The sequence below is a fragment of the Microtus pennsylvanicus genome, chromosome 12 (assembly GCF_037038515.1).
Source record: "Microtus pennsylvanicus isolate mMicPen1 chromosome 12, mMicPen1.hap1, whole genome shotgun sequence".
Taxonomy (NCBI): Eukaryota; Metazoa; Chordata; class Mammalia; order Rodentia; family Cricetidae; genus Microtus; species Microtus pennsylvanicus.
Genome location: NC_134590.1, coordinates 12,821,591 through 12,847,196, shown reverse-complemented (window position 1 = coordinate 12,847,196; position 25,606 = coordinate 12,821,591). Strand labels below are relative to the sequence as shown.

The following is a 25,606-nucleotide window of genomic DNA, read 5'->3' as shown; positions in this document are numbered from 1 at the left end:
TCACCAATTCTAGTACCTCAGTGATCTCCGTGAGGAACTGGGGCCCAATCTGAGGAACTGTTGAGCAAGGTGTTACCATCCTGCTGAGCCTTACCCCACTTGAGGTGCCATGACATTATCTATTAGTCCTGGGATCTCAGGTTTGACACAGGTGAGCAAGGGGTGGCTATTTTTGGAGGCTAAAGGTTGCTGTTAGCCAAGATAAAGTATAATTAGTCTCCAAGCCTGCAACGTCCCATCCTCTCCACATCCCTGTAGTTCTCACCCATCCAGCAAGCTTTGGAGACACAACTTCTTTCCAGGAATTCACATTAGTAAGTCACAGTTCTGGGTTTAAGACCCATGAAATGCGCGTATCACTTACCACTCTGGCAAGTGTTCTCATGGATTTATCTAACTGGAGAAGTATTGTCTTGGCTTCTTTTAACATGGGCTTTTGAACTGGGGGGAAATCATTGGTCTCATCGATGTGGTAGGCAGGGCTGCCTTCCCCTGGTTCTCCTCTTTGGGTCCTCCTTCCCTGGGAGGCATCGTTCCTTCAGTTCCTGTGATTTCCACCGTTCACTGTTCCTCACTGACACCCCTTTCTCCACCCGTGGGCTTTTCTTCTCAGGCCAAATCAGCCTCCTTAGGCACGGGGCTTGACTCATTAGCCCTCCCCCAACCCCATTTTTCTAAAACTGTTTGTGGTGTACAGCTGGGGGCCTTTTCGTTGTGCACACCCAGCTTCCTGTTGAGAGTGTTTGTTTTAGAAAGGATTTATTCGCTGCGTTCTTCTAATGTCGTAGTAGGCTCTCCTTACAACTCTACCTCTGTAGAGAATCACATAGAACAGCCCAGTCTGCCTGCCGTCTGAAAGTGAAACAGTTGCTTTACTGTACTGTAAGAACCAGTGGACACGTGGGCAGGCTAGGAACTGAACCTTCCACAGCTAGGAACCGAACCTTTCACGGCTAGGACCCGAACCTTCCACGGCTGGGAACAGAACTGCCCAGGTGGCTGTGCGACAATTATTATTTCTGGAGGTTCTGTCTGTCTAGAACCAGCACTTTTTGCCTTTCCAGTGTTCCTGGCACCCCTTGGTTTTGTCACACAAACCTCAGTCATAAAACTCTCCTGGTTCACTCCTTCTGCGGTAAAACCGTGTTTAATTACCAGATCCCCAACCAAGGTCCCTGAGTTCAATTTGAAATAATTTTTAAGCATTTCCTTAAAACTCTGGGCTGGTTAGATTTACTCACCAAGGCCATCTTTTTTGATTCCTTCAAAGTGTTAAGTTATCACCTTGCTATTCTTTCTTCTTCCTCCTCCTTCCTCTTCTTTCTCCTTCCTCTTCCTCCTTCTCTTCTTCTTTTTTCTCTTCCTCCTCCTCTTCCTCCTCCTCTTCCTCCTTCTCTGCCTCCTTCCTCCTCCTCTTCCTCCTCCTTCCTCTTCCTCTTCATTTGAGATAGGGTCTCCTATAGCCCAGGCTAGTCTCGAATTTGCCAGAGGGCCAAGGCTGACCTTGAACTCCTAATCTTTCTGCCTTTCTTTCATAGGTGCTAGGATTACAGGTGTCTGTTTATTACTCAGTTATCCGTCACCTCAGCCTCCTAGGTACTGGGTTTACAGAAATATGTCATTATGCTTCTTCTGACATTTCCAATTCCCTGGATTTTCTGAATTTTTCTCCTGAGTTTTCTATCCTTTTCCTTTGACACTTCTTGTCCTACATACACACACACACACACACACACACACACACACACACACGCCTCTGCTTCGCTTAAATAGATGCGTGTCCCCTCCTTAGTCATTCTCCACCTTCCTGCTTTCGCTCTGTCTCCCTTTTGCCAGCATTTTCTCGAGCACCTTTGTTCACCTGGTTTTCTAATAAAACAGTCCTTTGCTTTTTAGCCGTCTGTGGACAAACTGCAGTCTCTTTAAGGCCTCGTGAGTTTTACTTGTGCTTTTGTATATCCTGCTTTCTCTGGCAAACACCTCTCACTTCACACACAAAATTCTCAATTTAAGTGGCTTATAGGATTTCAGAGCCGGAAAGAGCCTTAGCAGTCATGTGATCCAACTTCCGTATTATACTGGGGGAAAAAAAAATCTCTGAAGCACAGAAAGTCCATGTATTGTCAAGGTGCTTTCTGACACAGTGTGTGTTTGTGTGCATTTGTGGTGTCTGTGTACGTGTATGTGAAGCATAACTAGCGAGAAAGTAATTGCTTTCTGCTGAGGGTGTTCTTGCTTTTGTGTGAACCCAATCACCCTTTAGACTGTTGTCTCCTAGAAGACAGGTATCTCTTCCAGTTCTTTCCTTCCCTTGCTGCCTCCCCACCTCTTTGTTTCTTTCGTGCTATCCATAGTGCTGAAATTATGAATAGCAATTAAGAAAATATGCTCAGGAGTAGAGAGAAAATGGCTAATATCAAAGCAGATCATAAAATTGATCTGGGTTGGGTGGCACACGTCTGTAATTATAGTACTTGGGAAGTGGAGGCAGGGGGATCAGCTTTGGCTGCATAGCAAATTCAAGGCCAACTTAAGGAATATATTATCTCCAAAAAATAATATTTTCTTAAAAGGCTGTGTAGGGTAGTGTACAGGCTTATAGCTCAGTTCGTAGAGTGCTTGCCTAGGCTGCAGGAAGCCCTGTATTCAAACCCAACACTGTATAAACTAGGCATAGTGGTGCACCTCTGGAATCCCAACTTTGAGAAGTGGAGGCAGGAAATCAGGAATTTGAAGTCTTCCTTGGCTACATAGTGAGTTTGAGGCCAATATACTGGACCGCATCTTTAAAGTCAAAATTAAAAATCAAATGAACAAATTGCTGCCTGAGAAAAATAAAGCAGCCAGGTTGAGTTTTAATCATTATATATATATATATATATATATATATATACACACACACATATATATATACACACACATATACACACACACATATATATACACACACACATATATATACACACACACACACATATATATATACACACACACATATATGTGTGTGTGTGTGTGTGTGTGATCACATGTAAAATGTTTGGTAAATGTCTGTTAGATCGAATTAAATTAGTCATAAAGGGGAACCACATGTTTTTATTTCACTTTTAATGGGTTACCCAAACTTTGGTTAAAGTGTGGCATGCTTGCTTTGAGAAACCAGCCAAGGATGCAATCCTTTCAGTGTTGGATGGGGAAAGGTTTTATTCAAACACCAAGCTGATCTTAGATGCCAAGTGGATCTGAGCATCAGTGAGAAACTCTGCTTCTTTTTGAAAGCTAACACATCCCCCAAGCTTTTCCCTCCTACACGGAGAACACAACTTAATTGAAGAAATGTTCATCTCATTTTAGTGAGCCCACAGTGCTGTTGGAGACACATAATAAGAGGTTTTCTATCAATCTTTGAAAACAACAAAACCTCCCAGGACGTTCTGGATCTGAGCTAACCCGCAGACAGAGTCTTCCACATGGCAGCCTTTGATGTGGTTCCAAACAGTGAGCATCTTATCCAGAGAGCCACAGAGTTGTTGTTCTCTGTCCATCCCCGTCCATCCGGGGAGTCCATCCATCTCCTGCGCTCTGACCTCCCAGGCACTTCTCAATGCAGCACAAGGATGCAAAGAGTCTTTGCTAAATCCTGCTCCCCGCTTCTAGTGACTTTTTCCCACAAAGGCGAAGCTGGGGTATCTGACCTGCAGAATGGAAATGACATTTCTTTCCTGCCTTCCCAGGATGCTTTGGCAGGCTGGACTCTGGCCTGGGCATCGGAGCTTGAACTTGCACTTACGTCATCTGCATTTTTTCTTTCCTCCCACCTATTTGCTGTGACCCTCTCCCTTTTGAACTGCATGTTTCCTTTGAGATTTTATCTAAATCTTTATTTTTAAGAAGTTCTCTTTGGTATGTTTGTAATCTCTGATATTTTCATCATTTGGAGCAAGGCTGTCAAGTGTAGCAAAATACACATCCCAGATGGTGGATGGCTTTGAGTGAAAATAAACATAGCATTATCACTGGTCATGAGGCCATGTGCAAGGGACTCATCTTTCCTGAAACTTCGTTTACAACGGGAGTATCCTGCTGGATGTGGTGGCACACGCTTTTAATCTCAGCACTCAGAGGCAGGGGCAGATGGGTCTCTGAATTCAAGAGCAGCCTGGTCTACAGAGTGAGTTCCAGGACAGCAAGGGCTACAGGAGTCTGACGGCAGCAGGCTATTCCTATAACATGTAATAAAGATGGGACCTGTCCGGTTTTCTATATCATGGCCCGAGTTGCCATTTCACAGTGAAACACTGAACTAATGTCCTGCCCTATGGCAAGGGAAATGTCTGTACAGGACAATTCCAGGATGTAGTAAGTTTTATTAAGAACAAAACCAATACAGTGTGCCCCTGAGTGATGATATCTGTACAAGAGAGGGAGAGCAGGGCTTACCCTCAATCAGATGAGAGGAGAGCTTCCCCGTGTTAAGCTAAGAACTAAGACCTAGTAGATAAGAAGTGGGGAATCAGAGTTTATTTAGTGGGTTATGGAGGAAAAAGGAAAAGGGGAAGGGGAGAAGGGGAAAGAAGAAAGAGGGAGAGAGACAGAGGAGGAGGAGAGGAGAAAGAGCAAGCACAGAAGTTACCTCATTGGGAAAGAGACAGAAGGTGAGAGAGCAGGCTGGAGGAGGCAAGATGTCTGCTTCCCTCGGCGGAAGGGGAGGGGTTAGGAGAGGATGAGGCTTGTCTCTTAAAGGGACAGGTACCCAGGTGACAGCAGATCATAACAGCAGCCATTCAGTCCCAAAGAAACACACAGGGACTTATATTAATTCTAAACTGTTTAACTTATTAGTTCAGGCTTATTGTTAACCAGCTCTTCCAACTTAAAATAACTCATAATTCTTATCTATGTTTAGCTACATGGTTTAGTACCATACTCAGTGAGGCATTCTCATCTTGCTTCCTCTGTGCCTGGCTAGTGACTGTGTCTCTGCTTTTTCTCTTCCCAGAATTCTTCTAGTCTGGTTGCCCCACCTATACTTCCTGCCTGGCTATTGACCAATCAGTGTTTTATTAAACCAATACAGTGACAAATATTTTCAGTGTACAAAAGCATTATTCCACAATGTGTATACCATCCCCTCACTAGTATTTAAATTGCATAAAAATAAATTAATTAAAAATAAATTTAATATCTCCCACTCACCAAAAAAATCAAGCAATGCTCAGAGGTTGTTAAGCAAGAGAGAAAGTGGTTTGAGATTAAAATGGAGGAGGGGGCTGGAGAGATGGCTCAGTGATTAAGAGTGCACATTGCCCTTTCAGAGGACTGAATTTCTGTTCCTAGCAGCCACCATGTTGGGCAGCTCACACTGCCTATAGCTCAGTTCCAGGGGACCTGTCACCCTCTTCTGCCCTCCACAGGTACTTATACACATGTTGTGCACATAAGCTTGCACAGGGCACACATACATACATACATACATACAGATAAATCTTCTAAAAAATCGCCCCCCAAAAAGACAGTAACAAAACTAACCAAGCAAACAACCAAACTATGCAAATGAAGTGGATTTGGTTGGACTAAGTGTTTAGCACCTTGGTTATTAAATTCTATTCTGAGCCACAAGTTTGCTTATTGTAGAACTAATTGTCTTCTCCTTTCTTTTGTGTGGTGCTGTGGAGGCCCAAAAAATGTGAGCCTACTTCCACGTTGACCAAAGGTCAGAGAGTTGGAACTCACCTCTATTCCTTCAAGGTTATTGTGTTTCTACCTCCAACAAAGGTCCCGCCTAGATTTAGACCAGAGAGTTCTGCTCTTCAAGGTTATTACCAACAGGTGCGGCTAATAGCCAGACCTTGTATTTCAGGAATAGAAAAGTAGATACCTTTCTACCTCAAACAAAAGTCTAAGGATCCAACTAAGGTCCTAGTTCCCTTGGAGATAACTTTGGATTCTACCCAGGGAGTAATTTGCCTACAGAATGTTTTGGCCTAAGGTGTTAGTGTCACTTGTTTGGTTCTAGCAACAGAATATTTAACATGGAAGTAGCCCGTGGCCTTCAACTGATCTGATCATTTCCTTGTATCATGTTAATGCAGGTTTTTTGTCTTACTCCTACCTTTTGGGGTCAGGGGTATTTTATGCAATTGGAAATTAAGTGTGGGTGATTTCAGTACTCACTGGAGCTCCCTCCCAATACTATTCTATATGTTTCTGTTTTATTATTTTTAAGAACATCTTTATATTTATTCTTTCCTATATTTCTAAATCCCAACGCCCCTACCCTGGCAGGATGTATTTCTGTCAAGGCGGATTCCCGACATGGCGCTGGCATGTCCATGGATGTATTTCTGTCAAGGCGGATTCCCGACATGGCGCTGGCATGTCCATGGTGCTAGGCAAACATACTACCCTGAACTGTACTCCCAGTCCTCTCCCTTTCCTCTAAAATTCAAAACTTTTAATAGACAAAGATGTTCAGGTATAATTTAAGCTTTCATCATTTTGTGGGTGTTCTCTGGGGCATTGGAAGTTTTAGAACTTGTCTCATGGAAACTGGGAAATGAGCTGCTGGAATTCAGACCCAGCATCTGGGTGGTGTCCAGAAATGAATACACATGTTGGGTATTGACATAAATAATTGAAAAATTGGACAATGAATAACCGTCTAAGGATGGGAAGGGGGAAATGGTGTGGCCCTTTCTCTTACTCCAGTGTGTGTTGTTTGCTTTTCATATTTTTGCTTTTGAGTGTATACTAATGAGCAGCCAGCCCTAAGAAGGCAGCCATCAACCTAAGAATAAGGCAGCAGGAGAAGGTTAAAGGAATTAGCCATGTTCTTTAGCGTTGCATTCATAGTTGCGTGGTGGTGCTCTTGGCTTGGAGTATACAATTCAACAAGTTGTTGGTGCTCTTTCAAAAGGACTCCCACCATGCTTTCTCCTACACATGGAAGTCAGTGGATGTGACCCGTTAGAAGAACAGCCCAGTTAGACTCCTTCCAGTGGGACGAGCTGTGTGGCTCCTTTCTGATCCTAGGTACTAGGTGAGATTGCTACCTGGCTTCTTTAACAGGGGAGTCAGAGCAAGAGAGGGAGAAATATATACTGGTTTGCACTTGTGGGTCTGACACTATGTTAGGCTATTATTGTATTAGAATAAGATTTATTGTTATATACGAGGAAAGCTTTTTTCTAAAGCCTCATGGAACAGGATTTAAAGCTTCTTCATTCCATTCTCTCACTATTATATTTAGTCAGCTCATATTTCCTGAATGTATAAAAAACTTACAGAGGACCTGAGTTCAGTTCCTAGCACCCACATCCAGCAGATCACAACTGCCTGCCACTCCACATGAACATACATACATGCAGGTGCTCACATACATGTGGAGGCCTAAAGAGGCCAAAGGTCAGAGAGTTTGGGACTTGTTTCTAGTTCATTCAAGGTTATTGTGCTTCTAACAAAAGTCCCACCTAGTGGTAAATCAGAGCTCTGTTCTCTCAAGGCTATTGTCAACAGGTGTGGCTAGTTGCCAGACCTCCTGCTCCTGAAATAGGGAAGTAGTTGGTTCCTACCTAAAACAAGTCTAAGGATCCAACTAAGTTCCAGTTACCTTTATTGGAAATAACTTGGGATTCCACCCAGGGAGTGGTTTTCCTACAGAGTGCTTGGTCTAGGACATGAGCACGATGAAGTACCCCCTGACTTTCAATTGGTATGTTAATGCAGTCTTTTGTTTTACTCCTACCTTTTGGGGTAAGGGGTATATTAGCCAGTTGGAAATTCACGGGTGAATTTTCAGTACTCACTGAAAAATTCTCTCCCAATACTATCCTATATGCTTCTATGTTTTATTATTTTTGTTCGCGTCTTTGTACTCTTTATTATAGTTCTAAATTCCCACGCCTCCACTCTGGAGAAAGGTATTTTTGTCGAGGCTGGCCCCCGACGTGTACATAAAAATTAAAAATAATATAATTTTTTAAATGTAAAACCAATAACGTATATCCGAAAATATGTCTACACAAAGACTTAAATGCCCATGACCTTGCTGCCTCACACTGATCAATAAATGTAAAAAACCCAAATAGCATTGACTGTACAAACAAAATGTAGTATAGAACATGACAGAATACACCTTGACAAGGAAAAGGTGCTGAATATTGAAATATATTACAGTATGGATGAACCTCAGAACCTGATGCTTAATAAAAGAAATCAGCACAAAAGAACACATACAACCCTGCTGTGGGACAATGGTCTATATCCTGTCACTTGTATTTTAAATAAATGCTGATTGACCAGTAGCCAGGCAGGAAGTATAGGCAGGGTGACCAGGAAGGAAGTAGAGGCAGGGCAATGAGAACAGGAGAATTCTGGGAAGAGGACTCAGTCTACAGTCACCACCCAGACACAGAGGAAGCAAGATGTGACTGCCTCGCTGAGAAAATTACCAAACCACATGGCTAACATAGACAAGAATAATGGACCAATATAAGATGTAAGAATTAGTTAATAAGAAACCTGAGCTAATAGGCCAACCAGTTTATAATTAATATGAACCTCTATGTGTTTCATTGGGACTGAACATCTGAAGGACTGGGTGGGACAGAAAATCTCTGTCAATGAGAAAAAGTCAATGAACTACGCAAGGAAAAAAAAACCCTCAGTTTTATTCTGGTTACAAATTAGAAGAAACCAAAGAAAACTATAAATATATTAGAGTCATAAAGTAAATTATTCTCCACCATCTTCAGCATTCCAAATTTATTTAAGTGACCAAAATTTAACGTCTTATAGAAAATGACCTAAATGAAGCCCTCAAAAAAGAAATCCTGGAGGCCTAAATTTTCAAGATAATTATAAAGATGTGATTACACCATTCCGTGGATGGCATCACAAAAGCCTCGTGCTGAGTGGAAGCAAGTGAAAAGAACGTATGCTTAATTCTAACTATGTGGATTTTTAAGTGGATGAAATTGATCACTGGTGACAAAAACCAGAACAGTGGGCTGTTTTGTGGTTGGTGAGGTGATGGAAATATCCTATGTCTTTCTGATCCAGGTTTTCTGGTTATATGTGTTTGTTTAAAGTAATTGAACATATGATGGCCAACTCGATTGCCTGGGAGACACACCTTTGAGCTTGTCTTAGAGGTTTAACTGAAGAAAGAAAACCCACCCTGTAATGGTCTGTTCTGTCCCTTTAAGAGACAAACCATGTCCACTCACTCCCTCATCTGCTGAGGTAAGCTGATCTTCAGCTTCCAGACTGAGTCTTTTTTCATCTCCCTCTCAAAGAGGCAGCTTCGCTCTCTCCCTTCTCCCTACTTCTCCCCTTCCCCCTTCTGTTTCTCTCTCTCTGTATCTCTCTCTCTCTGTCTCCTTCTCCTCTTCTCCTCATCTCCCTTTTCCCCCTCCATAACCCACTAAATAAATATCCAACCTCACTCTGCATGGTGTGCCTATCCATGTTTCTGTCTCTCGCCCGCCATGTGGCTCTCTGCTTGAGACCAGCTACCTTCAGAGACCTGCAGCATGGTCTTGTGGCATGCCCATCCATCTGTCTCTCCTCATGGGACTCACTGCCCCTCGTGACCCACTGCAGCCACTTGGGGATCCGCAGCATTTTTACTAAATCCATTACACACCCTAAATGTAGATGACAACTGCCCATAGAGTCATAATCTAATAAAACAGAAAAGGGAGAATTGAGCTAGTGCCAACATCCACCTCTCTATTTTCTTACTGTCGGTGCAAAGACTGGTTGCCCCTCACTCCTTCCACTGTGCCTCCCCATTATCATGGGCTGAATTCAAACTGTGAGCAAAGTAAGCCCTTGCTTCCTTCAGTGCTTTCAGGATGGAATTTCATCACACCAACAATCAAAGTAAGTGATATAGACTGCGATCTTACATTTGTGCATTTTACTGCACATAAGTCATAATGAAATGGGATATCTTAAAGAAAAGAAGTTAATTCACCACTGAAAGCCTGAAACCAAAGGGAAAATTGAGTTGGCCTACTCTAAAGATAGAAATTTCGTATAAGATGAAAATAATGTCCATTTTTTTAAAAAAAATCTTTCTCCTCCTTCTCCTCCTCTTCCTCTTCCCTGGTACCCCCCCCCACACACAAAGCTCTCAAACTTCACACGTGCTGGACAAGTGCTCTAACACTGAGTTCCCGCTCCAGCACAAATGGAACTTCCATTTTAATTAATGAAGGCAAAATACATTTAGATGATTCTGGGACCAGCAAAGATAAAATTTGAATCCATTTGTTTCTTAACCAAGCCCGATGACCTGAGCTGGATTCTCAGAGCCCACATGGTGGAAGGAGAAAACTGATTCACACAAGTTGTCCTCTGACCTCCACACATGAGCCATGGCCAGCATATGAGCGTGTGCGCGCACACACACATACACACATACACACATACACACATACACACACACACACACATACACACACACACACACGCCCACACACACACATACACACACACGCCCATACACACACACACGCACACACACACACACACACGCACACACACACACATACACACACACACATACACACACGCCCCCCCACACACACGTGCACACACACATACACACACACACACACACGCCCACACACACATACACACACACGCCCACACACACACATACACACACACACACATACACACACATATACACACACGCCCACACACACACATACACACACACGCCCACACACACACATACACACACACATACACACACACATGCCCCCCCCACACACACATACACACACACACACACACACACACACATACATGCTCACAAATAAATATAGCATGGATTTTTTTATTAAAGTAAAGTGAGAAACATGTTCCTTGCATATCTGAAACTATGTACATATTAAACAATAACTTCTGGTTCCCTTAATAAACCTCCCCTTTCCCCAGCAGCTCCTCACCTAATGATGACCTTTGAAAACTGGGAAAATTCAATATTTAATGAGCATCTATTCTTCCCCTTCCCAACTACACATGCATATATTTTAGAAGAAAGGAGTTTTCTATTGAGATGGTATCTCCATGCCGTATAATCCTACTGCACTTGTGCTTTTGAAGCCCTGTTTGTCTTCAGTGTGTACGATGCGTATGTATGTGTGTCATATATGTAAGCATAGACTCATGATGCATGTGTGGAGGCCAGCGGACAGCCTTGTGTGACCGTCACTTGCCCTGTCCTTTGCTTGAGACAAGGTTTCCTTCTTGTTTGCCTCTGCATCTGCCAGGTTAGGAAGCTTACAAACTTCCCGGAGTTCTTCTGCTCCCGCCTCCACTTCCTGTTTGCTGTAGGAGTGTTGGGATTACAGATACATGCAGCTGCATCTGGCTTTACATGGGTCCTAGAGATCTGAACTATGGTCTGCAGGCTTGCATTTCCCCTGTCCCCCTCACCCCTACCTGCCCTTTGAAGAAATGGCATTTAATGGCATTTTTGCCAGTCATGAAATACAGTGTAGGAGGTGAATGCTATTGAAGTAATTGGGAAGGGAATCCTAGGGGGATGCAGGAATGGTACCTGCTAGAAATCCATGCTCCCATGTAAAACAAAACAAAACAAAAAAACCCGGGTCTAGTCCAGTTCCTATGAAAGCTAAGTTAAGCTCCTGAACAGGAATCCACTCGGAGGTCACCAGCCGGAGGTAGGGCTGGAGCGGGACCTCCATGGCCCTTACTCATTTTCTAGTTTAAAATTGCCTTTTATTCTTATTCCTGTAACCATGAAGAGTAGGGATGTTCTCTTGACACATTTAATTGTAGGAGGAGACCCATGTCTCTTTGATCACACCAGTAAAGAACATACCAGTTGTGACTGGCAAACTGGGTAAGATGGTAGCGTAATCTCTGGTTTGTTGTTTGAATTCTATTCATAGTAAGCATGTAGCCTTGTCCAGTGGGAATGCACTGGAGGTTAATGCTTGCGGTCTCAGAGACTGCATTCCTCCTTAGACCTTCCCCCATTAAGGCATGCTTGAGTGGGGCTGCATGGCTGAATACTTGGGATTTTTCCCCCTCACGTCACAGTTGGGAGACAAAGGATTCTTCCGCTTGCCAAAGTTCCCCTGGAGCCTAGGCTGGGCCGCTGTGACAGCCCTTCGGTGGGGTGTGGAGAGCTTTTTATTCAGCCTTCTGTCAGGCTGCATTCAGTAAATAGGCTCGAGCTGGAGCCCTATATGGAGGACATCACCGCCCCCCCTCCCGCTGCCACACACACACACACACACACACACACGCACACGCACGCACACGCACACACACACATACACACCAAGGAGGAAAATGTCACACAGGCAGTGCCTTGCCCCCTGTTTCCTTTCCCAAATGCTGAGTCATAATGCAACGAAGGCTAAGGAGCAGATTCTTCAGGTTCTAACTTCTGCGCAGGAGCACCATCAGCAGTAAGTTTGCTAGTGCTAGATTAGTGCTGTGGTGTGCTTGTCCCTCTCTGCGAAGCAGCAGAGACGTGTGGAGTGCCCCCCCTCTGTAGTTGGTTCTTTTAAATTTTATTTATGTATTTACTCTTTAGGAGCCTGCCACCCAAATCTCAAATAAGCACATGGGCATTTATTCTTATTTATGAGTGCCTGGCCTTGGCTTGGCTATTTTCTATCCAGCTTTTCTTAAATTAATCAGTTTCTCTTCTACAGTTTGCCTCTGGGCTTTTTATTTTTATGATTTTATTCTCTGTGTTTTTCTTCCCCTCTTACTCCATGGCTGGCTGTGTGTCTGGTCCCTGGTACCCTCCTTTCCTCCTTTTCTTGCTCCTAGCTCTTCTCTCTCTATTCTCCGTCTGGCAGCCCCGCCTATCCTTTCTCCTGCCCGGCTGTTGACCGTTCGGCTCTTTATTAGGTGTTTTAGGCAGGCAAAATAACAGCTTCACAGAGTTAAACAAATGCAGCATAAAAGAATGCAACACATCTTTGCATCATTAAACAAATGTTCCACAGCATAAATGAATGCAACACACCCTAAACTAATATTCCACAACAGCCCTCAGCACAGGGAGCGCCGCCAGGGGCACTCCACAGTCCTGCCGGTGCCAGCTTCTCCTAGACTCAGTTTCCTCCTCTGCGAAGTGTGCATCATGTACCTCAGCTTCTCCTTCACAAGCACTGAGGGAGGACCTGCATGTGGAAAAACATGTCACACTGTCAAGTCACACTTCCTGTCCAACAACATTCAAACAAAACTCAAATGTAGAAGTCCTGAGTGTCCAGAAGGCCACTTCTGATGATGTGTGTATAGACTTCAATTATCACCCAAAGAGACTTTTTTTTTTAAAAAAAATATAATTTACACAAGAAAATGGGCTATGGGTTACATTAACTTGAAAGAGACTTTTAAATGAAGCATAAGATGAAGTCCTCTACTTCCCACTGTTTGGTAAGAGTACCCGTGTCTGTGAATGGCAAACACACCTCGAAACCCATGTCCCTCCTAGGAGGCCATGGTTGGCTTGATTGACATCTTGACTTGATGTAGAATCACATGGGGTGGCTCACAACTGCCTGTAACTCCAACTTCAGAGGATCCCATGACTCTTAGCTTCGCGGGCACTACATTCACATACACAACCCCCCACCCCAAACATACATAATTAAAAAAAATAAATACTCCAAACATACATATTTTAAAAATAAAACATTTTAAAAAAATTAAGGATCACTCAGAAGACATACTTTTGGGTGTGTCTGGGAGGGCATTTCCAGAATAGTTTAACTGCAAAGGGAGGACTCTATAAATGTAGGTGACATTTCATACATTGGGGTCCCAGAATGAATAAAAATGGAAAACAAGGAAAGAGTGAGAATCAGTGTTCTTCTCCCCTGGTTTCCTGGCTGACTAGTTGCCTGGTACATATAATACAGTATAACAAAAATAACATTAAATATGTGTAAATACCATATGAGGCTAGTAGACACTTTTTTTAGCTTGAAAGTAGATTTGATAATCTACCTTTTTATGCTATCATTTCTATATCTCCTTTTTATTATTTTAGAAAAAAAATCTCTGAATCTAACTTCCTTTGTTTAGCTTCCTCCCTGACCATGACCAATAACAACTTGCAACCAACCCCTCTAAACAATGACAAACATCCACCAAATGATCAAAAACCATCCACTCCATCTTTTGAGAATGTGAGCATCATATTCTGTAGACTATTTCCTGTTGTCGTGGGGTAATGACATCCTCAGGAGATCCTGAGAAAATTGGGATATTAGTCAAGTCCTGGGAGAGCTAGCTGTATTATTTTTTGTTTAGTCTCTGTGTGATGGAGAAGAACTTATCTGAAGTCCTGGCCAGAGTATTCTGTGAGGCTGGACAATCTCAGGTAGCAGCTTTGAAGTTTCTTTGGTTACAGAATTTTGAGGAAACCGCAACAGAGACACTCTGAGAGGCTGAATCATCTGGGATACTTGTCTCCATTGGTGTCTGGTCTTTTTGTTCTGAAAACACACAAACTTTTAAAGGCGACATACATATCTGCATTAACACAAGTTTGGAATGTGCGGTGTGCACAAGTCAGCTAAAGATAATTTTTTTTTGTTTTATGTCCAAACAGGTAGAAGGCACCTGTCAACTTTATAAGTCCTGGAAAACCAAACTGTAATATAAATCCTTAGCCATCCATATGAATTTAATGTTACATTATTATTATATTACATAATGGCATGTAATAATATCATGAGGACTCTATAGCCAAAAAAAATGTATCATGTCTTATCCAGTTTTAGAGTTGTTCCTATGTAGAGAGACCAGCATACATGTCACTGGTCCTGTGTCTTTACTGCCTTTTCCCCCTCATGTCTGCAGCCAAGAGGTCTCTCTTGATCAAATCTAATCTTTATTAATTTTAAAAGGAATCTGTAGCTTTCTGTTTCCTATGAAAACAAAACACAACCTCTCTTCCAATGCAATATATTTTCTGACTTCCATGCTGAAGTTAAGACAGTCTTAAGATATATATGTTGACTTAACAGTTTTCATAATCCAATGTCTCCCAGCAGCTTTATCCATTAGCAGCTAAAACATTCAGTCAACAAAACACCATAGAGGATCCAGACACCCTGTGCATTTTCTATCTTTATGTGGCTTTTTTTATATTACTTTACTCTTTTTAAAAAAATTAATTATTTTAAACTATTTATTTTTTTCCTATGACTGTCTATACCCATTTTCCTTTCTTTCTTCAGCACCTAAGGACCCTTTAAAGCATACTGTACCTTTGTAGAGTTTTTCTGTGTCTGGACCCGGCTTTACTAAAGTTCCTGCAGCATTCTCTGACCATGTAAGACAATTTTAAACTGTTAAGTGACGGCTAGGCCTCCTCTGTGTGGCTCTGGAATCTGGCTCTGCCTTCTCGGTTCCCTGAGAGCCAAGCCTCATGCCAGTGAGTACCAGTGGGAGCAGTATTCACTGCCCCAGCTCTGGGAAATTACTAACACCATTTTCTAGGGAGAGGCCCAGTCAGGGACTGTGGCAGTGCCGACTGGCATGACCTTACTGTGTGGTCATGCCACGCATTGGACACCAAATGTAACGTCTATCTAAATAATTCTATTATTAATAAAAACTTGGGGATCAGATATGGGGTTAAAACCTGATTGATCAGAGAAGCGGTGGAGAAGTGACCAGTGACTTTCTCTTTCTCTCTATGTCCTTCCTTGATATAAAAAGGACCTTGACTCTTTCAAAAGCCCCTCCCGACTACTTCCCGTATCTCCCTATATGTCCTGGGTCTTCCAAAACCCCTTTGGCTAATTTTGGTCAGCTAGTAGCTAGCTCTGCCCTCTGATCCAAGATAAACTTTATTGTCAGAGTACAGTCAAATATCCCATAACACCACTTTATATGTCGGAACCTAAGGCCCACTTTGAAAATACTAGGAGGAAAGTGTACAAGGTGACAAGGACAGCACCTTCAGGAATGGGGCTCGTTCCCTTGTTAAAAGGACTCAAGGGGACTACTTAGGCCTCTTTGCATCTTTTAAAGAGGACTCTTAGAAGTTGTGATCAGTGAGGATGACATCACCGGCCAACCTGCCAACATCTTCCTCTTGGATTTCTCAGCCTCCAGAGCTCTGGGGAAACAATTCTGTTGTCTGTCCATCACTCAGCCGTGGGTATTTTGTTGCAGTGGCATAAACACACTATGGTGGACAGGCACCGCCACTCTTTCTTCTTTGTAAAGTCTGGACTAGCACAGCAACTGACCACAAGCTGCAGAAGATGACTTTGGGCTAAAATCTGATGTCTGTCACTTGCCAGCAGCGCATCTGGGGCAAGTTATGTAACTTCTTGTCCTTCCGTTCCATTTTACAAAGGTCAGATAGGAAGCAGTAAGTACTGCAACCACAAAACTTTGGAGGTGCAGGCAGGAACACGAGGTGCTCACGGGCATCCGTGGCTGCATTGAGAGTCTGACCAGGGTTTCATCACTACCTGTCTCAAAGTCAAGCAAACAACGTGGTAGCTCCCTTGGGCTTAAGGTACTGTGAGCCTTAGAGCAGTGCACAGAAGCAAGGCTCCTGGATAGCAGTGAGCACAGTGAGTATCATAGACCCACCTTGTTCATGGGAAGGGGCTGGGGACAGGTAAGACAGGACTCCAGGCTGACAGACACACAAATGCAGTAAAACAGACACAAAGGCAAAGACACTCATGATCTTCGTCCCCTTTCAACCTAAAGCTTTTGAGGCCGCATTATCTTTGATATTGTAGGTTATGTGTTAGTTTTCTATTCTCCTAAGAAAATACTGCAGACTGGGCACCTTAAACAACAGCAAATTCTCCCACAGTTCTTGGGGCTGGCAGTCTCAGTCAAGGATCAGCAGAGTGGCTTCCCTTTGAGTCCCCTGCTTGGTTTTCAGATCTCTCTCTGTGACCTTTCTGTGGGTGCTCACTCCCTGGCCAGTCAGACCAGATTAGGAACCAACTTCATGACCTTGTTATAATTCAGTTGTCTTAAGATTCTAGCTCCAAATATAGTCAAGTTCTGAGATCATGACAGTTGGAACTTTATAGCCCTAACAGGATTTTTATAAATGTTCTTGAATTCATAAGAAATGTGAAATTAACCAGACAATCATGAAGTTGTCCAACGCAAGTACATCTAGCAGTTAAGATCTGCTTAGGGACTAGAGAGCTGGCTCCATCGTTAAGAACTCTGGCTACTCTTCTAGAGGGTGTGGGTTTAGTCCCCAGCACCCACACTGTGGCTTATAACTGTCCATAACTCCAGTTTCAGAGGGTTTGACACCTTCTTCTGGGCCCTAAAGATACCAGGCACATATAAGATGCACATACTTAGATTCAGGCAAACACTTATATTTAAGAAAGAAAAATAAACATTTTTTAAATATTTGTTTAAATTACTCATGAAGTACATTATTCAGTCATACAAAATATGACTGGATTTTATGGAGAACCTCAACTTTCACAAGAAAAAAATAATAGATTATCTAACAATGATTTTTGCTTTAGTCTGCAAAGTTCATTATTCATTTTTGAAACAGGCTCTCTTTTATCCCAGGTTGTTCTCAAATTTGGTATGAATCTCCAATCCTATTGTTTCTACTACTCAAGTGCTGGAATTATGGGTGTGTGTGACACCATGCCCGGTGTATGTGGTGCCAGGGATCTAGCCAAAGGGCTTTGTGTGTGTTCACCATGTCTATCCCCAGCCCTACCTCAGAGGAACTGGAGATGAGGAATAAGCATAGAGATATCCAGGTCTTGATTGGGCACCATTTAACAGGAGATGGTCAGATCCCTGTGGACTAGGGTCATAGGAAGCAGGTGACTTGATAGAGCCCTGAGGTCGGAGGGCCGAGGAAGATATACTGTAATCTGCCTTGAGATTTGGTTAAAGGGGAAGATCTACTGTGGTTGATGAGGTGCCTGCGGTGAGATTTACTCAGCTTGTTATATCTGAAGCACCAGATGCAGCGGGCATTGGCTGGTTGAGTCTGCACTAATCCATGCACACTGCCCATGGTAAATACACCTTTGGCAAAGGCCACATGCGTTCAGTGGGGATATTAGGAGCCAGCACGCCTGCATCTCTAAAGTCTTCAGTGGCGGCGATACTCTTGGGCATCCACCTGAGGGCTTCAGGTTGACCTTCCCTCAGCGTTAGCTCTCTCTCTACACTCCACGGTGGCAGTTAGGCCAATTTCTGCGTGTTGATTTCACAGTTGCATCAAAGAATGAAGGTGATAACTGCAGAGTGGGTCCTGCAAGGTAGATGTGAGCCCGGGCTTTATTGCCCGAGCACTAGACCGCTTCTCTTTGACCGCTCATCTCCTGCGGTGTTTTGGATCCAGGAATTAGCATCCATTCAAAACCAATAACTAGAATTCATCAAAGACCTATAAAATCTTTGATTTCCCTCCTTACAAAGGTGAAGACTTCACTAGACTCTTATAGGACCGTGATCCCCTCATTTGCTTACAGGAAGCAATAGTTAGTATGTGTGTCTGTGTGGATACATATGTCCGTGTGGATACATATGTCCGTGTGAATACATATGTCCGTGCGGATACATATGTCCGTGTGGACACATATGTCCGTGTGGATACATATGTCCGTGTGGATACATACATATGTCCGTGTGGATACATATGTCCGTGTGGACGTACGTTTCATTCCAAAGAGGACTTCAAAGTGGGTACCATTCATATCTCGCACCCAGAGACACCAATGGGAGGGACAAACAGGCAGACAGCCTCCGGCTAATGACCTGTGGGGTCCGCTGCAGCCTCCCCTTCAGGCTGTGCTCCTACCAGGCTGCTGCTGACTGGGCGCTGTGGGCTATGGAAGTCACGCAGTCTAGACCTGTCATTACAGGGGGTCTTTCCTCAGGCGTTCCTCCTTGTACTAGCCCAGACTTTGTCAGATTAGCCCTTCAGGCCAGGGCCTTCTCCGTCCTCCTTTCTTCTTCTCCTTTGTCTCAAGTGTCAGATAGTCATTGTGGGCACAGCCCCCACCCCTGACCTCTCACGCCTTTGTGCCTCACAGCTGTTTCTCCTGATGTGTCTTTTGCACATCTAGCTTCTTGGCTGTTCCTAAAGGCCCTAAATGGACACAGAAGCAACTGCTAAAAGAATTAAAGAGATTAAATAAAGAAAAGAGAAAGAAAGAGTAAACCTGAAGAGCATTGGGGGTCAGTTTGCTGACACACACAAGGCTTCAGAACTTTGAGGAACGTGATTTTATGTTTCCTTCATAACGGTTTTCACTCTGTCTCTGTTCTTCCTTCAGTTTTTAATTTTTGAAAAAAATACGCTTTTTTATTTGTATTTTATTTTATTTTATACTCTACAAGAAGGCAGTGTTCTGGGCAGTAACTATTGACTGGCTGCAGCCAACAATATATTTTTCTAAAAAAAAAAACAAACTACACGTACCATATGTAAATGATTGGACTAGAATTAAAATTTTGGGCCTAGAAAATGCCCATGATCTTGGTGGGCGCACATACACTTTTAATAGAATTTCTACCTGTAGTCCTCAGTTCTCTCTGTTTTCATTTGGGGGTTTTGCTAGTGCTGGGGGTGAACCCAGAGCGTTGAGCATGCTAAGCAAGTGCTTTGCCACCGAGCAATTCCTCCTTCCCCACCCACCCCCACCCCCAGGCCACTGAATATACCATTTTAAAGTGGATCCAGAGCAGTGGTTCAATTGTCGAGATGGGGAGCAGCAGCCAGGACCCCCAAGCAGGATGTGCACACGATGGTTGATCTTGGCTGGCAAAGCCATACTCTTTGCTTCTTGCTTTTTATCATAAAGTGTTAACGTGTCAAAAACGAAAAATATGGGGTTTGTGTGGACCTTTCAACAGATTGCCTAAACCAAACCAAACCTTCCTCCCTTCAAAGATCAACTGAAATTGAATATAGCGTGGCTTGCCCTTTGTCGCCTGGGTGTTGGGGTCAGACTGTTGTCTGACCGAAGTCAGGAGTGATGGACAGTTCCGAAGTGGCCATTATCACATCCTAATCAGGACATCTGAAGGCAGAATTGTTTTCAGCTCTTCCCCCATGGCACCCGCTCTCAATCTTTTCTTCCATTTTTGTGTTTAGCCTGCTCTGTGAGTATTCAGGATGGTGTAATTTATTGCTTTTAGTGAGACAGAGATGGGGATGACAGCTTTATGGGACAGGAGCCATGAGCAGTGTCTATAATCCTCAGCCGTGGTCACTTCTAATCCTTCTTAAGGAGTACAGGAGTCGGGACCCCACTGTTTCCTGGATGGGTTTGCTTCTCACTCAATAATAATCCTGCGTTTAATCATGAAAGAATCTAAAACATTTATCTCGTAATGGTAGCAAAACCTAAGTCCCAAATCAACAGGGACTTCATAAAAATTACTCAAACTGAAAACAACTAACAACAATCAAATCCTAAAGGCAAAAAAAAATTTGTTTAATTTTGCAAATTAAATAACAAGAGATGAAAGAGGAATTGGCCTGCTGGGAAGTGAGCATGCTATAACAATATAGACAAGACAAAGTGAAGTCATGACACAGGACGGGAGAGCTTGCATCCCAACCAGAGAGCGAGACGGAAAGTAACGCTATACCCAAGCTCTTTCTGTGTTATCTTTAGCCCAAGCCCAGGAAGGTAAGCATGTTGTCTCAATTTTTTTTAATAGAATCTCCCTATATAGCTCAGGCTTCACTTTAATTCACGATCCCCTTGCCTCAGCTGTGAGTATAGGCATATGTGCCACCACAGCCAACATCATCTCGGTTTCATCAGTGGCCAAAGTGGAATGAAAAAAGTTCTCTGAGCTGCCGGAGATCACACCATCTCTCTGATCACATGATCATGGTCTTTCTGGGGTTCAAATTCAGGTGTCTGTGACTTTATGGAAGAGAATTTTAGAGTATAAAGAATAAGGCAAATCTGTGCAGAGGCCGGGGCTTGAGCGATCAACTTCAACCAGCTCTGAGGGAGGGGCTTTGAGAGCAGTCTCTGGAGCTGCCACAGGGGACTCCCTGAGGAAACAGGAGGAGACTTGGTGTGGAGGTATAGCCCTACCTTTTGTAAACCTGGTCAGAGCTTGATTAGGTTAGAATTTGATTGGCTGTGAGATGTGCTGAACCCTTGGTTGCCTGAGCTTGCACCAGAGTTGTTTAATGACTGGGTTGTAAGTCTGACGTCCAAGGACTTCATAAGCTTTCTACCACCTGACGTTGGAAACGAGAGTGAAGGATTTGGGTTTGCTTTGTGGTGACTTATCCTAGGAGATAGGACAAAGGGAAAACCAGACACTGTTTGGATTTGCAGAGTGGACATGAGGCGGTGAGCTAGGCTAGGGGGAGCGAAACTCCAGTGACCAGCATAGAAGCCAAGACTCAGCCCCTTGGAAAGCTTGCTGTCAGCTACAAGGTGCAGTGACATCAGAAGGTGGGATTCATTTGGAACAGGTGCATCAAAGTTGGGGATGGGAAAGTGTTCTTCATAGACACGACGTTTCTATACATCTCTAGTGGACATAGAGGCTGTTGCCAAGTACAGGGAGCATCTTCTAGATGGCACCTGCTAGAACCACCAGTTCCCAATCTCTGTAACCCAGAACTACCTCTGCCAGGGTTTGAACCTGAGGACTAGTCAGTAGCCTGGACTATACTAACACTATGTAGCCTAGGCTGACCTCAAACTCATGGTGTTCTTTCTGTCTCAGCTTCCTGAATTGGCATTACAGGCATGAGCCATTGTGTGCAGCAATATCATGCCACATTCGGGGCAGAATTTAATCCACCTAATCCACCCCCTTTTGTGTGCCCTGAAAGGGACAAATGTCCTGTGAACCAGGTGAGAGCTGCTGGTTAACTGTTGACCTTAATGCTGAGTTCCTGGTATGGCTCCCTGGAGCTGGCCGGGAGGCTGGAGAGGTAGCTCAGCGTTAAGAGAGTGACTGCTTTTGCAGGGGAACCAAGTTTGATTCCCAGCACCTACATCCGGCAGCTTATGGTTGCCTGTAACTCTGTCTCCTGGGGGAGATCACTGGCCTCACACACAGACACACACGTTTAAATTTTTTTCTATTTATTTATTTACTTATTATGTATATAATATTCTGTTTGTGTGTATGCCTGCAGGTCAGAAGAGGGCACCAGACCTCATTTCAGATGGTTGTGAGCCACCATGTGGTTGCTGGGAATTGAACTCAGGACCTTTGGAAGAGCAGTCAGTGCTCTTAACCACTGAGTCATGGAGAGATGGCTGCCCTGTAGGTGCTGGGAATCAAACTTGGTTCTAGGCCAGATAGAGCCACACAGTAAAATGTGTGTGTGTGTGTGTGTGTGTGTGTGTGTGTGTGTGTGTGTGTGATTTCTTTCTTTGTAAATTGCCCAGTCTGTGACACTGTTTTTAAAGGTTTAATGTATTTATTATTTTTTAACTTTCTTTTTATTCTTTGTGTCTTTCACATCTTGCCTCCCAATCCCACCCATCTTCCTCCCCTGCCAAGAATAAAACAAAACAAAATTTAAGAGATAAAAGGGGGAGGGAGAATCTCATCATGGAAGCTGCAGTGAGGCAGTGAGTCACGCAGTAAACCCTTTGATCGCAAAGAATCATTGGTCTGGTTCGAGGCTCTTGGTCTCTGCTACACTTTTTTTTTTTCGAGACGGGGTTTCTCCGTAGCTTTTTGGTTCCTGTCCTGGAACTAGCTCTTGTAGACCAGGCTGGCCTCGAACTCACGGAGATCCACTACACTTTCTAAGCTGGACCCTCACTGGGACTCTTCCTGGACATCCTGTTGCTGCCCCGTGTCATGGAGATCCTGCAGCCCTGGGTCCACAGTACTGACGCCCCCTACCCCCCACCCTCAACTCCCGGGCTCCAGGAGATCACAGATGGGGTGGAGGTTGGGGTGGGCTAACACATAACCCTGGTTCTGGACAGATTGGTCAGCCTGCCAGCTTCCCCTTGTCCTCACCACCAGGGTGGGCTCTCTAGCATTGCCCTGACAGCAGCACAGACCCAGAGTTCTGGCCTGGTGTGGCAGCAGGGTCTCATCCGTTCCTCGCTACCCTCGCCTTCAAATCTGCCTCTCTCCCATGCAGATGACTTCTGCCGCTCTCTCTCTCTCATATGCACCCTCTACTCACCCACTCCTAGGTGAGTCCTGTCCCTGCCAGCCTTTTGGCATGGTGGGGAGCTGTTACTGTATCCAGGTCCCAGGCTAAAGTCCCCTGATGGCTCCCAGCTGAGGCCAGCCCCTGCCAGCTGCATGGCATGGTGAGGAGCTGTTGGCAAAGCTGTTGCTGTGTTACAACCCAGTGGTGGATACCCCACAATACTGTTTTTACAACATTAAACAGATGAAGGAAGCTGCCGTTATGTTCTGCAAGTACACACAGAAGATAGGAGACCTCAGGATCAGAGACGTCTCAGAGACAAGAGGGTCTTTACTTTTTATTAGTATTTTGCCATGGTCAATTTCTACTTTTGTGGCATAACTATTTACACAATTTTTTTAGAAATGAGTCAAGCCAGGCATGGTGGTGCACACCTTTAATCCCAGCACTTGAGAAGCAGAGGAAGGTGGATCTCTCTGAGTTTAAAGCCAGTCTGACCTACATAGTGAGTTCCAGGACAGCCAGAGCTATGTAGAGAGATCCTGTCTCAGTAAACAAACAAAAAGTCAAAGAAGAAGGAGGAGGAGAAAAGAAGAGAAAGAGAAAGAAAGGAAGAAAGAAGTGAGTTTAGTGGACACTTGAAAGCTCTAAAAAACATAAAGTAAAATATTAAGTGTGTGATATGTTTAGACTCTGTTTCCCATATCATTCTTTAAATACATATGCATCTAGGGCATGGAGAAGCTCAAGATACAAAGGCTGGCCTTGGGAATGGCGAACTGTGAACGGAAACAGAACACGAAGCAATAGACAGATCACCTTAACTGAGTCCTGGCACTGAGTTCTCTCTCCGTTCTCCAGGAGGACGAGCCCAGGGCGGGGCATCAGCTACAGTCAGTCTCCCATATTGTCATCAACCTAGCGTGCTATGATGAGGAAAGGTTATAGGACAGGAAAGATTCAGTAGTGGACTTTCTTGGTGTGTGTGTGTGTGTGTGTTCCTGTGGGTGCAGGCGCGTGGAAAGGCCAGAAGTCAACCTCCTGTCCCATTTTTCCCGTGTCATCTTCCAGACAGGGTCTTGTGTAGTCTAGCCTGATCTCCAGCTAGCTAGACAGCTGAGGATGTCCTTGAACTTCTGGTCCTTTTGTGTCCATCTCCTGTGGCACCATGCTTGGTTTATGCAGTGCTGGGGATCAGACCGAGGCTTCCAGCCAGGCAAGCCCTCCGCCAGCTAAGTCACTCCTCAGCCCCGTGTTTCTGACAGGGTCTCTCACTGGTCTGGAACTCACCAACGAGTCTAGGCTGGATGGCCACCAGGCATCAGGGATTGCCCGGCTCAGCCTGACTGTCTTATTTTGTTTTGTATCATTTTTGTGCTTCTGGGGATGGAACTGGGATCCTTGTGCTTATGCGCAAACACTTTACCACCTTAGCCATCTCCCCAGCCCTCTTCTGCTGTTTTCCGCAGAATTCTGTGGAGCCCGTGGTCTGTAGTCAGTACTAAACAATGCTACCTGAAGTTTTTCATTCTAGAAATCCCCCACATAATCCTCCCCATATTCGCATTTTATATATTTTATTATTTGAAATTATAATATAACTGCATTATTTCCCTCCTCCTTTTTCTCTCCAGCCCCTCCTATGTACACGCCCCACCCGCTGCTCTCTTTCGTGTTCATGGCCTCTTTATCTTTAATTGTCACTACATGGAGGTGTGTGTATGTGTGTGCACGCACATGCATGTGTGTGCGTGTGCATGCATGTATGCATGCGCGTGCACTTGCGTGTTCCTAAATACATAGATTAAAAAAGCTCATAAGGTATCAACTCTCCACAAAGAGCTACAGGCAACTGAGGTTTGTGGAGTGGGAGAAACAGTCTTCTCCAGTGACGAGCACACCAACTGCTTATCCAATACCAAATGGTCAGCGTTTTATTTTCCTGAAAAATGATGGCTCTCACAGGCAGTTGTGCCAGCAGAATACCTCTGAGAACTGGGCTGCATGCCGGGTGCTACCGATGAGGGGAATGGAAGTTTGGTGGGGACAGCGGGTTCTGAACCGGGAGGCAGCGGTCTATCAGGGTTGAAAACTGCTGACCTAATTAGGTCCAAGAAGCCTGCGTGCTGAGCACACAGGAGAGATGACCTCCCACCCTCTCCTGGACTCCAGTGCCATTTGCCTCCGTCCTGTGACTTCCTCCAGACTCTGGCCTGAGATATGTTTTTATGGTGTTTTAAACGCTGAGCTGTCCATTATTGAGAGACTTGGCCTCTGAGAGTCAGGTTACGGCTCTTCTCGTAAACCAGCTTAGTGGGAACAAAATCTAATTCACCTCTGGACCTCCTCCCCCCAAAGCGGGGTCCTTCTGCTTTCTTGTTTCTTGGCTAAAGAAGAGCTAGGGAGAAAGCTTGGTTGTCAGTTTCATTTACTGCCCCAAACAAGCCTGTTTCATCTTTT

General features: G+C 44.2%; 1 protein-coding gene across 2 annotated transcripts in view; it reads left to right on the top strand.

Annotated features, from left to right (window-relative positions):
- Positions 1 to 25,606, top strand: part of Shroom3 (shroom family member 3) — a 280,782-nt gene that overhangs the window by 7,425 nt on the left and 247,751 nt on the right. The gene's annotated exons all lie outside the window — the stretch shown is intronic.